Source organism: Diceros bicornis, chromosome 30 (genome assembly GCF_020826845.1).
Source record: "Diceros bicornis minor isolate mBicDic1 chromosome 30, mDicBic1.mat.cur, whole genome shotgun sequence".
In the NCBI taxonomy this organism is placed as follows: domain Eukaryota; kingdom Metazoa; phylum Chordata; class Mammalia; order Perissodactyla; family Rhinocerotidae; genus Diceros; species Diceros bicornis.
The window spans coordinates 11,977,797-11,991,356 of NC_080769.1; positions in this window are offsets into that span (position 1 = coordinate 11,977,797).

A 13,560-nucleotide genomic window follows, 5' to 3' on the forward strand; every position below is an offset into this window, starting at 1 on the left:
GGTAATGTCAGCTTCGTAGAATGAGTTAGGGAGCTTCCCCCTCTCCTCAATTTTTTGGAAGAGTTTGAGAAGGATAGGTATTAAGTCTTCTTTGAATGTTTGGTAGAATTCACCAGGGAAGCCGTCTGGTCCTGGACTTTTATTTTTGGGGAGGTTTTTGATTACTGTTTCGATCTCCTTACTGGTGATTGATCTATTCAAATTCTCTACTTCTTCTTGATCCAGTTTTGAAAGGTTGTATGATTCTAAGAATTTATCCATTTCTTCCAGATTGTCGAATTGGTTGGTATATAGCTTTTCATAGTATTCTCTTATAATCTTTTGTATTTCTGAGGTGTCTGTTGTAACCTCTCCTCTTTCATTTCTGATTTTACTTATTTGTGCCTTCTCTCTTTTTTTCTTGGTGAGTCTAGCTAAAGGTTTGTGTATTTTGTTGATCTTTTCAAAGAACCAGCTCTTGGTTTTACTAATTTTTTCTATTGTTTTTTTGGTCTCTATTTCATTTATTTCTGCTCTGATTTTTGTTATTTCCCTTCTTCTACTGATTTTGGGCTTTGTTTGTTCTTCTTTTTCCAGTTCCTTTAGGTGCATCGTTAGATTGTTTATTTGAGATTTTTCTTGTTTGTTGAGATAGGCCTGTATCGCTCTAAACTTCCCCCTTAGAACAGGTTTTGCTGTATCCCATAAATTCTGGCGTCTTGTATTTTCATTTTCATTTCTCTCCAGGTATTTTTTGATTTCTTCTTTGATTTCTTCGTTAACCCAGTCGTTGTTCAGTAGCATTTTGTTTAATCTCCATGTATTTGTGGCTTTTCTGATTTTCTTCCTATAGTTGATTTCTAGTTTCATACCGTTGTGGTCAGAAAAGATGCTTGGTATTATTTCAATCTTCTTAAATTTATGAAGACTTGTTTTGTGGCCTAATATGTGAGCAATCCTGGAGAATGTTCCATGTGCATTTGAAAAGAATGTGTATTCTTCGGTTTTTGGATGGAATGCTCTGTATATATCTACTAGGTCCATCTGTTCTAGTGTGTCGTTTAAGGCCAATGTTTCCTTATTGATCTTCTGTTTGGATGATCTATCCGTTGGTGTAAATGAAGTGTTAAAGTCCCCTACTATTATTGTGTTACTGTCTATTTCTGTTTTTATGCCTGTTAATAATTGCTTTATATATTTAGGTGCACCTACATTGGGTGCGTAGATATTTACAAGTGTTGTATCCTCTTGTTGGATTGTTCCCTTGATCATTATGTAACGCCCTTCTTTGTCTCTTTTTACAGTTTTTGTTTTAAAGTCTATTTTGTCTGAGATGAGTACTGCTACCCCAGCTTTCTTTTCATTGACATTTGCGTGGAGTATCTTTTTCCATCCCTTCACTTTCAGTTTGTGAGTGTCTTTAGGTCTGAAGTGTGTCTCTTGTATGCAGCATATATATGGGTCTTGTTTTTTTACCCAGTCAGCCACCCTATGCCTTTTAATTGGAGCATTTAGTCCATTGGCGTTTAAAGTAGCTATTGATAAGTATGTACTTACTGCCATTTTTTAACTTTTTTTTTTCTCAGTGTTTTAGTAGTCCTTCTCTGTTCCTTACTTCTTCTATACAGAATTGATGGTCACTTTAGTTTGACCTCTGTCTGAAAGCTGTACTCTTTAACTCCCCTCCTCCCTCCTTTTATGTTTTTGATATCATATCTAACCTCTTTTTTGTGCATTTGTATCCATTACGTTCTAATCATGGAAACAGATAATTTTTCCTATTTGTGGTCTTCTCTTTTCCCCTTAAATCAGTCCCTTTAACATTTCTTGTAGCATTGGTTTCTTGGTGACAAACTCCTTTAATTTTTGCTTATCTGGGAAAATTTTGATCTCTCCTTCCATTTTGAATGATAACCTTGCTGGGTAGAGTATTCTTGGCTGTAAGGTTTTTCCTTTTAGCATTTTAAATATATCGTGCCATTCTCTTCTAGCCTGTCAGGTTTCTGCTGAGAAGTCAGCTGATAGCCTTATGGGGTTTCCTTTGTATGTAACTTGACATTCTCTTGCGGCTTTTAGGATTCTCTCTTTATCTTTAATTCTGGACATTTTGATTATGATGTGTCTTGGTGTGGGCCTCTTTGGGTTTATCTTGTTTGGGGCTCTCTGTGATTCCTGTACCTGGATGTCTGTTTCCTTCCTTAGGTTAGGGAAGTTTTCATCTATTATTTCTTGAAATAGATTCTCTGCCCCCTTGTCTCGCTCTTCTCCTTCCGGGACACCTATAACACGGATGTTAGTGCGCTTGATGTTGTCCCAGAGGTCCCTTAGACTGTCCTCACTCTTTTTAATTCTTTTCTCTTTTACCTGTTCACTTTGGGTAATTTCTTCTAGTCTTTCTTCCAGCTCACAGATCCGTTCTTCTGTATCCTCTACTCTGCTTTTGAGTCCCTCTAATGAATTTTTCATTTCCAGTATTGTATTCGTCATTTCTGATTGGTTCTTTTTTATATCTTCCATTTCTTTGTTGACATTCTCACTGAGTTCATCTATTCTTCTCCCCAGATCAGTGAGCATCCTTAACACTCTTAGTTTGAACTCTCTGTCGGGTAGGTTGCTCATTTCTGTTTCACTTAGTTCCTTTTCTGGGGTTTTGTCCTGTTCCCTTACTTGGAATGTATTCTTTTGCCTCCTCGTTTTGCCTCTTTCCCTGTGCTTGTGTCTACGTATTAGGTAGGTCAGCTACGTCTCCTGCTCTTGGATAGGTGACCTTATGTAAGTGATGCCTTAGGAGGCTTCCAGTGTGCTTCCCTCAGTTCTCAACGTTCCAGGGGTGACCCCTATGTGGGCTACGTGTGTCCTTCTATTGTGGCCTATTAGCTCTCCCTATAGGCACCGAGGGAGGCTGAGTTATGCTCCTGGCCAGCTGTTGTTATGCTCAGCTGCTTGTAGTTGTTGTGGGCCCTTCCGTCTCTTTATCAGGTGTGGGGAGCCCCAGCACGGTTGGCTGTAAGTTCTAATACCACATTTGTGTTGCAGTATTTCTTTTAACTGAGTAGGCCCCCAGCGTGGCAGGTTGTTAGGTTCAGGGCCTTACAATTGCTGTAAGCCTCTAGCCTATTAGGTCTCTTGTCAGCTCTCTTAGGATTGCAGCTGGGTGGGGCTGGCCTCAGGCACAGGAGCACCCAATTGTTTCAGGCTTTGGAAGGTGGGGCAAACCTCCTATGTGTGTCTTTGAGAAGCACAAGTCTTCTGCAGCTGACAAGCCCTGTTGCCCACAGGTCCACACACACAGTCAACACAGTCCTGCCCCGTGTGAGTGCCCCGACCTCCCCAAGCGGACCCAGTCTCTCCACGGCGGGAGCCCCACACACTCTGCCACCGCCCCACACTCTCCACCTGCTCCTTGTGCACACCCTGCCCGCTTAAGTCGGCTCAGTTGCCAGGCTGCAGAGAATCCAGTCACCAATCTATGCAGGCCCACACGTTGCCTGAGGGCTTGTTGTTGGGTGGGGCCAGTCTCTAGGGTGGGCTGCCTGCCCTGGCTGAGCTGGATTAAATCAGTGCTCTAGCGGGTGGAGCAGACCCTGGGCTAGCAGGCCTCAGGGAGAACTCCAATAGCGTCTGTGTCAGCACGCTCACACCAGGCCACAACAATGGCCACCGCCAATGTCCCAGTCCCTGGAGAGGTCTCACCCCTCACCGAGATGCACTCAGGGCCTATTAGGTGAGTCTCTTGTCACCAAAGCACTGTGCACCTTTCTTTCTGGTGATTTTAGGATGCTTTCTGGAACGGGTGAGTTTGTGCGTGGGACCTTTAAGAGCCAGTTTTAGTTTCTTTGTGAACCGGGTTTTCTGGGGGTGCTCCCCAATGCTTTAGTACCAGGCAAAGTCAGATATTATGCCACTGGTGTTGATTGTGCTGGGTCCACAAAATGCCCACAGTGGGGGCGCTCCCCGGCTCAGGACCCCGCGCCTCCAGGGAGGGTGCGCACCTGTGAGCTGCTCCCGGCGGCCGTGAAGCTGACGGCTTGTGAAGGCGGCATTTTCCTCTCTGGAAGGGAGTCTCTGCCTCTTCTACCCCAGTTAGGATTGTCCATTGTTGCAGGAGTTCCTCTTATCCAGTTTTCAGTTCTGTCTCAGGGGTAATTTTTCCACGAGTAGTTGTAAATTGGCTGTGTCCACGGGAGGAGGTGAGTTCAGAGTCTGCCTACGCAGCCATCTTGACTCCGCCTCCCTACTAATTCAAATGAATTACTTTTAAACATGAAATGCAAAATGCCATGTACAATAAGTTTAAAATGCAAAACAAGAACATGGTTTATGGATATAATCATGCTCAATTACTACAACCACAGGGGAATAATGCATAGCAAGTTCAGTATAGTGATTTCTTTGAGGAAGGAAAAGTGATTGAGGTTATGGAGAAATAAATACATATTACTTTATTTCTTTCAAGAAATTTAATGCAAATATGGCAATATATTTTAATTTGATGGTGCTTAGTAGTGGATATCAAGGACTTTATTGCTTTCTCTGTGATTTTTTGTATGCATGAACGTTTCATAAAAATTATGGAGTGTTAAATAATTAATGAAGAGATTAAATAGAAAAATATTTAAGAAATGGATGAGTTACCCTGGGCATTGATAAGCCATGTGTCTTGGGGAATTGATGAGCTGTCCACTCATCTCTGCAGAATGCAGCTACTTCTTCCTAAGATGGATTTGAACAGCTCTGCAAATGGTAAGTTCTGATATCCTTTTTGCTATCTTCTTTAATAATGCCACATGCTTTGTTTAGTTTCCAGAGTTTATAAAAGTTAAAATCACAGTCACAATTAGAGGAATAGATTGCTGGAGGAGGGACTGTTTTCAAATGACAAGTTGTGTCAGGAGAAAAATGGGTGCCTAGAATTTGGAGACTGGAATTTCAAATTTAAGATGACAACCATGAGTCCCACAGGTGAGTTGACAATTTAAATGGAGAGAAATATATATGGAATACCCAATATTTTATATTTAATTTTATTAAAATGTATTTTTTATCACAACACTGTTAGAATAAAACTTCGAGTAATCAGATTAAGAGGAAGTAGTTTCTACCAGGTAATTTTACATCTATCATAATATCTTTCCAAATGTGATTTAGAATCTGTGCTCTCTAGTTTACATATATACACATATATATTGTTCTTAATAAAAAAGAATTAAAGGGGGCCATCAACCCAGTATCCCTGGCATCAGTGAACCGGAACCCCCAGAAAATCCAGGAGCAGCAACGCAGTTGCTGCACAGGACAGCATCATCCAAGCCCATAGAGAGCCCATGGAGAGCCAGTGGAGGAACATGAGACCCAGGCGACCATGGAAGAAGCAGAAGTGCTTGCAGCTGGTGACCATGCTGGCAACACATGAGACAGCAGTGACATCATAAGCAGCAAGGCAACAGGAATCTCAGAGACACAAGTGACACAAGGAGGTCACTGACAATGCCCCTGGAAGAAGCAATGGAGGGTGGAAAATGCAGGCTCTCAAATAAAACCAGGATCATCTCAGAACCAAAGCAACCAAAGCCATACCCAGATAAGAAAGGTAGTTCCTACGACAAATGCACCTGGAGAGGATCAATTCATCATACACCATGAAGAACTACAGTAACATGGCAGAACAGAAGGAGAAGGACAGCTCTCCAAAAACCAAACTTGAAGCCACAGAAGACTACAATCTAACTGATAGAGAATTCAAAATAGCTGTCATAAAGAAACTCAATGACTTAAAAGAAAACTCCGAAATACAGGTCAATGATCTCAGGAATAAAATTAATGAACAGAAGGAGTATGTCATCAAAGATATTGAAACTCTTAAAAAAAAAGTGGAAACTCTGGAGATGAATAAAACAATTAACAAGAAGAAAAGTAATGTACAAAGCATTAAAAATAGACCATAAGGTGGAGAGAATTAGCAAGCTCAAAGATAGAAACCTAGAAATAATTCAGGTGGAGGAGAACTGAGAACTAAGATATTTTAAAAATGAAGGAATTTGTGAGAAATACCCTACCCAATTAGGAAAAGTAACTCAAGGATTATAAGTATCCCAGAAGGAGAACAGAGGGAGAAAGGAGCAGAGGGCTTATTCAAAGAAATAATAGCTGAGAACATCCCAAACCTGGAGGAGGAACTGGGCATGCAAGTACATGAAGCAAATAAGAACTCCTAATTACCTCAAGATAAAAAGACTTTCTCCAAGGTGTACAATATTAAAACTTTCAAAAGTCAATGACAAAGGAAAAATATTAATAGCAACAAGACAGAAGAAAATAATCTACAAAAGAATCCCCATCAGGCTTTCAGTGGATTTCTCAGCAGAAACCCTACAGGTTAGGAGAGAGAGGAATGATGTATTCAAAATACTGAAAACAAAAACTATCAGCCAAGAATATACTCTATCCAGCAAAGCTACCCTTCAGATAAGATGGGGAAATAAAAACTTTCTCAGAGAAACAAAAACTGAGGGATTTCATTGCCACTAGACCTGCCTCATAAGAAACATTGAAAACAGCCCTCTTATCTGAAACAAAAAAGCAAAGGTTTATAAAACCTTGAGCAAGGCAATAAACAGATAGATAGAATCAGAAAATTACAGCTCTATATCAGAATAGGTAAGTAAACAATTATAACAAAAAAGATAAGAGGAAAGAAAACAACAAAAATAACTATTACATTAACCATTACAATTTCATCACAAAATTACAACACAAAAAAAGGATAGTTTGTGGTAACAAAAAATAGAAGAGGAAGAGCACAGGCCCAGAACCTGCATAGGCTAATGGAGATAAGAAGCTAATAGCAAAAGGACTATCTCATCTATGAGATCTTTTATACAAACTTCATGGTAACCACAAAACAAAAAAAATCAAAGCAGAGTCACAAATCATAAATAAAGAGAAAACTGAGAAAATCATCACAGAAAATCATCAAACGGAAATGGCAGAGAGAAATATAAGAAAAAAGAAACACTGGAAATGTAGAACAACTGGAAAACAAAAAATAAAATGGCAGTGTCAAGCCCTCACATATTAATAATCAATCCAAACGCAAGTGGATTGAATTCACCAATCAGAAGATATAGAGTGGCTGGATGGATTAAAAAATAAGACCCAACAATATGTGGCCTCCAGGAAACACATATCAGCTCTAAAGACAAACATAGGCTCAGAGCAAAGGGATGGAAGACAATATTCCAAGTAAATGGCAAGCAAAAGAAAATAGATGTAGTCATACTGGTATCAGCTAAAACAGACTTCAAGATAAGAAAGATAAGAGACAAAGATGACCTTTATATAAAGATAAAAGCAACATTCCACCAAGAAGACATAATACTTATTAATATATATATGCACCTCACATAGGAGCACCAAAGTATACAAAGAAACTATTAACTGATCTAAAGGGAGAAATTGACAGCCACACAATAACACTAAGGGACATTAACACCCCACTTACGTCAATGGGTAGATCCTCCAGACAGAAAGTCAACAAAGAAACAGTGCCCTTAAGTGAAACACTAGACTAGATGGGCATAATAGACATATATAGAACATTCTATCCAAAAACAGCAGTATACACATTATTCTCAAATGCACATGGAACATTCTCAAAGATAGACCATATGTTGGGAAACAAAGCAAGCCTGAATAAATTAAAGAAGTTTGAAATAATATCAAGCACCTTTTCTGACCACAATGCTATGAAACTAGAAATCAAATACAAGAAAAAAGCTGTAAAAGTCACAAATACATGGAGATTAAACAACATGCTACTGAACAATTATTGGATCAATGGAGAAAACAAAAAAATACCTGGAGACAAATGAAAATGAAAACAAAACATGGGGTTGGCTCAGTGGCAAAAACGGTTAAGTGTGCACACTCCGCTGCAGCGGCCCGGGGTTTGCCGGTTCAGATTCCGGGTGTGCACCAATGCACCACTTGTCAAGCCATGCTGCGGCGGCGTCCCATATAAAGTGGAGGAAGATGGGCACAGATGTTAGCCCAGGGCCAGTCTTCCTCTGCAAAAAGAGGAAGATTGGCAGATGATGGCTCAGGGCTGATCTTCCTCACAAAAATAAATAAATAAATAAAACGAAAACACAGCAAACCAACTCTTATGGGATGCAGCAAAAGTGGTACTGAGAGGAAAATTTATAGCAGCACAGCCCTACCTCAACAAACAAGAAACATCTCAAATAAACAAGCTTATACTACACCTAAAAGAGGTATAAAAAGAACAAACAAAGCCCAAAGTCAATAGAAGGAAGGAAATGATAAAAATCAGAGTAGAAATAAATGGAATAGAGACTGAAAAACAATAGAATGTATCAATGAAACTAAGAGGTGGTTCTTTGAGAAGACAAATAAAATTGACAAACCCTTAGCCAGAACCCACTAAGAAAAAAAGAGAGAAGACTCAAGTAAATAAAATCGGAAATGAAAGAGGAGAAATTACAATTGACACCACAGAAATGCAAAGGAGTATAAGAGAATACTATGAAAAGCTATATGCCAACAAACTGGGCAACCTAGAAGAAAAGGATAAATTCTTAGACTCCTAAAACCTCCCAAAAATAAATCAAGAAGAAATAGAGAATCTGAACAGACCAATCACAAGTAAAGAGATTGAAGCAGTAACAAAAAACCTCCCAAAAAACAAAAATTCCAGACAAGATGGTGTTCTGGTGAAGTCTACCAAACATTCAAAGAAGATTTAACACCTAAACTTCTCAAACTATTGCAAAAAATTGAAGAGGATAGGATGCTTCCTAACTCATCTTACAAGGCCCACATTGCCTTGATACCAAAGTCAGACAAGGACAACACAAAAAAAGGAAAATTACAGGTCCATGTTGCTGATGAACATAGAAGCAAAAAACCTCACCACAGTATTAGCAAATTGAGTACAACGATACATTAAAAGGATAAAACACCATGATCAAGTGGGATTTATTCCAGGCATGCAGGGATGGTTCAAAATCCACAAATCAACCAATATGATACATCACATTAACAAAATGAAGAATAGCAAACACACAATAATCTCAATTGTTGCAAAGAAAGCATTTGACAAGATCCAACAATGATTTATGGTAAAAACTCTCAGTAAAATGGCTATGAAAGGAAAGTACCTCAACATAGTAAAGGCCATATATGACAAACCCACAGTCAACATTATACTCAATGGTGAAAAACTGAAAACTATTCCTCTGAAAACAGGAACACGACAAGGATGCCCACTCTCACCACTCTTATTCAGCATAGTACTGGAAGCTTTAGCCAGCGCAATTAGGCAAGAAAAATAAATAAAAGGAATTCAAATTGGAAACAAAGAAGTAAAACTGTCACTATTTGTGAATAACATGATTCTATCTATAGAAAACCCTAAAGAATCCACAAAATAAACATTAGAAATAATCAATGAATACAATAAAGTTGCAGGGTACAAAATCAACATACAAAAATATTTTGCATTTCTATGCATTAATAACGAACTCACAGAAAAGAGAAATCAAAAACACAATGCCATTTACAATCGCAACAAAAAGAATAAAATATCTAGGAATAAATTTAACCAAGGAGGTGAAAGACCTATACACTGAAAACTATAAAATATTGAAAGAAACCGAAAAAGACATAAAGGAATGATATTCCATGCAAATGGATTGGAAGAATAAGCATAGTTAAGATGTCCATGTTATGTAAAGCCATCTACAGATTCAATGCAATCTCAATCAGAATCCCAATTGCATTCTTCGTGGAAACTGAACAAAGAATACTAAAATTTGTATGGAATGACAAAAGACCCCAAATAGCCAAAGCAATCCTGAAAAAAAGAAAAAACTAGAGGTATGACACTCTCCAACTTCAAAATATACTACAACCCTATAGTAATCAAAACAGCATGGTATGATACAAAAACAGACAGATAGATCAGAACTGAATTGAGAGCCCAGAAATAAAACCACACATCTACAGACAGCTAATCTTCAACAAAGGAGCCAAGAACATACAATGGAGAAAGGAAAGTCTCTTCAATAAGTGGCATTGGGAAAACTTGACAGTGATGTGCAAAAGATAGAAGTAGACCATTATTTCAGACCATATACAAAAATTAATGCAAACTGGATTAAAGACTGGAATACAAGACCTGAAACCATAAAACTCTTAGAAGAAAATATAGGCAGTACACTCTTTGACATCTGTTTTTGCAGTATCTTTTTAAATGATGTGCTTACTTAGGCAAAGGAAACAAAAGAAAAAATAAACAAATGAGACTTCATCAAACTAAAAAGCTTCTGCACAGCAAAAGAAACCATGAGCAAAATAAAAAGACAACTCACCAACTGGGAGAAAATATTTGCAGATCATATATCTGACAAGGGGTTAGTTTCCAAAACACATAAAGAACTCATACAACTCAACAACAACAAAATGAACAACCCAACCCACACATCTATGGACAGCTAATTTTTGACAAGGGATGCAAGAACATACAATGGAGAAAGGAAAGTATCTTCAATAAATGGTGTTGGGAAAACTGGACAGCCACACACAAAAGAATGAAAGTAAATCATTATCTTACACTATACACAAAAATTGACTCAAAATGGCTTAAAGACTTGAATGTAAGGCCTGAAAACCTGAAACTTCTAGAAGAAAACATAGGCAGTATGTTCTTTGACATCGGTCTTAGCAACATATTTTCAAGTACCATGTCTGACTGGGCAAGGGAAACAATAGAAAAAATAACCAAATGGGACTACATCAAACTAAAAAGCTTCTGCACAGCAAAGGAAACCATCAAAAAATGCAAAGACAATCTGAAAATTGGGAAAATATATTTGCAAACCATATATCTGATAAGAAGTTAATATCCAAAATATATAAAGAACTTATATATCTTAACAACAAAAAAACTGACAATCCAATTTAAAAATGGGAAAAAGATATGAACAGACATTCTCCAAAGAAGATATACAGCTGGCCAACAGGCACATGAAAAAATGTTCAACGTCATTAACTTTCAGGAGAATTGCAGATCAAAACTACAATGAGATGTCACCTCACTCCTATCAAAATGGCTATAATTAACAAGACATGAAACAACAAGTGTTGGAGAAGATGTGGAGAGAAGGGAACCCTCATACACTACTGGTGGGAGTGCAAACTGGTGCAGCACTATGGAAAACAGTATGGAGATTCCTTTAAAAATTAAAAACACAAATACCATATGATCCGGCTATTCCATTACTGGGTATTTATCCAAAACATGAAATCAACAATTCAAAAAGATATATGCACCCCTGTGTTCATTGCAGCATTATTCACAATAGCCAATACATCAAAGCAACCCAAGTGCCCATTAACAGATGAATGGATAAAGAGTAATTGGTATATATACACAATAGAATACTACTCAGCCATAAAAAAAGACAAAATTGTGCCATTTGTGACAACATGGGTGGACATTGAGAGTATTATTTTGAGCTAAGTCAGACAGAGAAAGACACCATATGATTTCACTCATATGTGGAAGATAAGCAAACAAACATATAGATAAAGAGAACAGATTAGTGGTTGCCAGAGAAGAGAGTAGGGGGATGGTGCAAGGGATAAACGGGCACACATGTAAGGTGACAGACAAAAACTGGACTGTTGGCTGTGAACACAATGCAGTCTATGCAGAAACTGAAATATAGTGATGTACACCTGAAATTTACGCAATGTTGTAGTCCAATGTAACCTCAATAAAATAATTTAAAAAAAATCCTCATAGCAGGGAATGATGTCAGCAAGATGGCGGTATAAGAATTTCCAGCACTTGTCCCTTCCTAGAAACATTTGTTTAAACAACTATCCATGCACAAAAATACCCTCATGAGAGCTAAGGATTCCAGGTGAGGGATTACAGCACTGAAGTAGAGCACAGAGATAAGAAAAGATGCATTGAAGAACGTGGCAAAGACAGTTTTGCATTACCCCTATCAATGTTGCCTGAAGACCAGGCATCTCAGCCTGAACAGACACCCTCCATGTGGCAGAGGGAGAGTGAAGTGAGTGCCCAGCTTTACCATGTACTCCAGCATTGGCTGGGCACCAGAGCCAGGCTGACTTTTTTTAAAAGTTTTCAAAAAAAATGGCACTTAACATGTCAATCAGTTCCATGAGTGTTTATTGGGTAGATGTATGACCTGATACTCTGGCAGTCACTTCATAAAATTGAATTCCTAAAAATGCAAAGGTAGGGACTCTCACTGATGCCACCTTGGTACCAATACTCAGAGCAAGGATCTGGCTGCAGATCCATTCATCTAGCCTCTCTCTTTGTGTATGCCCATCAGGTTAGATTCTCCATTAGCAGAACCAGAAGGAAGCCATGATGTCTTTACAGAGAGTGGCTCTCTTGAGAGTAATTGGGGTTGGAAGCAGCCTCGTTTCCTGGTGTGACATCACTGGGTGAATGGAGGGAGATATTTCTTGGCTCTTAAAGTGATGGGGAACATTGGCTTCAAAGAAGAACAGAAACTTCCTCCATGAGAAGTCCTGGACCTTCAAGAGACAGAATTTAGGAGAGTAAGAAGTTTGTTCCCCAAGGAGAGGGCACAGAGCAATTTGGGAAACATACAACTTACCCCAAGTTGCCTCCTGAAGACCTAAAACAGTCAATACAGGTTTCTTACTGCCATGGCCCATCCCTCATATGAAACTGAACTATTCAGGGAATAGAGGTGAAGTTGGACAATTTGTCTAACAAGGAGACTTGGGAATTGATTTCTTATTGGCCCAGAAATTGTAAATATTCCCTCTGTTCCTACAATTTATCCTTCACTCCAGATTTTCTTCTTTGGGCCTGGAGGATACCTACCTGTACCTCTGTGAGGCATCCTTCTGTCTCTAACATCTAACTTCATCATTCTTGTCTTTTCTTGGAAGTAGAGCGGGCATCTTTATTGTCCATCTCCAGGAGGAGAACTGAGCCTCGAGTTAGACTCATGTCCCAGCAATGCAGTCAAGAAGAGGAAAGATAGCCCAGTAAGCGGACTTTGAGGACAAGGAGAGAAGGAGGGAAAGAAGGAGAGAGGTAGAGAGAGGATTAATGTTGGCAAAATAAGTAGGTGGCAGCCTTTATGTTCTTGGAGACACTGGGAGATTCTACCTGGCTCAATTCAGCACTCAGTTCCCAGACCAGAATCTAATAACCACACTTATCTACCTAGTTCAACCTAGTCCAAATGTGATGCCACCAAGCCCTTTGCAAAGCCCATGATTTATATCACAGTTCTGAGTATCTGGACTTGCTTTTCCAAGCCCACTTGAGCACCTCAAAGAACAAAGGTGTTCCCCCCAATAAGTTTGGATAATTCCCACTGTGGATTCCCTGAAGCCCTTGGATTTCCTGATCTTTTCAAGCTGAGAGACCAAGAAACAGAGTCCAGAGATTCATCTAGGGTAGGAGTTGTGCTTCTTTTAGCACAGCCTGACCAAGAAGATTAAGGGAACATGACTTGCTCAGTTGCTGAGACTTAAACT